This window comes from Silene latifolia, chromosome 9, assembly GCF_048544455.1.
Source record: "Silene latifolia isolate original U9 population chromosome 9, ASM4854445v1, whole genome shotgun sequence".
Taxonomy (NCBI): domain Eukaryota; kingdom Viridiplantae; phylum Streptophyta; class Magnoliopsida; order Caryophyllales; family Caryophyllaceae; genus Silene; species Silene latifolia.
Window position 1 is genome coordinate 115,592,131 of NC_133534.1, and position 1,985 is coordinate 115,594,115.

The 1,985-nt window shown below is 38.3% G+C and overlaps 1 non-coding gene across 1 annotated transcript; it reads right to left on the reverse strand.

Moving 5' to 3' along the window:
- Positions 1-832: 832 nt before the first annotated feature.
- LOC141604324 (small nucleolar RNA R71) lies at positions 833-939 on the reverse strand. The gene has a single exon (XR_012526028.1). It is a non-coding gene; the product is annotated as a small nucleolar RNA R71 (small nucleolar RNA).
- Between the last annotated feature and the right edge of the window lie 1,046 nt (positions 940-1,985).

Consider the following 1,985-nt stretch of genomic DNA (forward strand, 5'->3'; position numbering starts at 1 on the left):
CGTAATCATTATAATTAATAAATATAACTAATCAATATAAATTATAAAATATATAAATATAATTAAAATACTGAGTATTACATGCTCCTAACGACAAGTTATCGAAAAGATATAGTTTGTGTCCGACCCAAAATGGCGCCGTTGCCGGGGACGGTGTTAACTTGATTTATATTTTCTTATATTGTTATTAGTTGTGTCTTTCTTTGCCTTGAGGAAGTAAAACTCCTCAAGGTTTGTTCTAATTGTTTTCGAGTTGTTTGATATTTTGCATGTCTAGAAGGTCACAAGATGATTTGTTACCTTTTGATCGTGAAATTGAAAGAACTTTGACAACCAATAGAAGACTTGCTAGGAGAAATTTGAGAGGTATAGTGAGGTTGTAGATATTCAACCAACTATTGAGTTCATCAACCCTTTTGCAAGAGAAGGTGAGGAGAACCCAACACAAAATCAACCCACAATGCCTAAGTTTTCATCACATTCCGTACCCACCGAGGAGAACCTACCCAACGGTACTCCCACACCACAACATTTGACTGGAAATTTTATTGCTAAATCCGCATTTATCCAATTAGTCGAAAGAAGCCAATTTAGGGGGATGCCTAGTGAAGACCCTCATTCTCATATGGAGACCTTTTGTGATTATTGTGATGCGATTTCTCAAACCTGTGTAACTCAAGACCAAATTCGATGGGTCTTATTTCCTTTTTCTCTAATTGGCACCGCGAAACAATGGTTGAAAGGCCTTGATAAGGCCACTCTCGGAATTGATTCTTGGAAGAAGTTGGCTCTAGCTTTCTACAAAAAATTCTACCCACCGGAAAAGACTAACATGCTAAGAGCTCAAATTACGGGTTTTAAGCAAAGGGTTGAAGAATCTTTATATGAAGCTTGGGAGCGGTTCAAAGGAATTTGTCGCTCATGTCCTCATCATGGACTTAGCGAGTGGTTCTTGGTACAACAATTTTGGAACGGTCTATATGAAGATTCAAGGAACATTCTCAACATCGGATTAAATGGAATGTTCATCGAAGTTGATGACAATCAAACTTGGAACAAAATTGAGGAAATGGAGGTCCATATCTCACAATATAGTAGACCTCGCAAGGCTACTAGAGGAGGAAAGCATGAAGTGGACTCCGTTACTCAATTGGGTGCTCAACTTAGCGCTCACATTGATACCATCAATTTGAAGTTTGAAAAAGGTATGGCTAGACTTGAAGAAGCCTCAAAATCACCAAAGCATCATGTTAATGCCATGACGGCATCTTCATCAATCCCAAGTGGGATATGTGAGAATTGTGGAACTTTGGGGCATGACCAAATTGAATGTAGGGGAACAAATGAACAAGTGAATGATTTCCAAGCATACAAGAGTAGTACCCCTTATTCCAACTATTACAATGAAAACACCAAATTCCATCCAAATCTCTCATACAAAAGCCAAAATGTTCAAAACCCTCAAACAACATACACCCCACCTCCCATGAGAAACCAAAATAAAAGACCCTTTTACAACCAAAACCAAGGTTACCAAAATCAATCTCCATACAATCAACAAAATGACCAAGGTTTTGATGTTCAAAAAGCGGTCCTTCAAATGCAAAAGAATCAACAAGAATTTTTCACTCAAATGCAAAAAGATAGTCAAGCAAAGGAAACCACCATCAACAACATTCTAGCTCACACCAAAATGTTGGAAACCCAATTGACTCAACTAGCATCTTCAAGCTCACAAAGACAAAAGGGGCAATTACCACCTCAGAGTAATCCCCCAAGACATGAAACGGTTAGTGCCATTCACTTGAGAAGTGGTACAAGGTATGAAGCACCGAAGAAGCAAGTTGAGGATGAGGTTGTGGAAGATAGTGATAAGGAAGAAATTGTGCAAAACTCCACGGATGGAGAATCATCAAAAGAAGAAATTTCAAAGAAAAATGAAGACAAGGTCAAGGAGAAGGAGGCCATTGTGATTAGACTTCCTT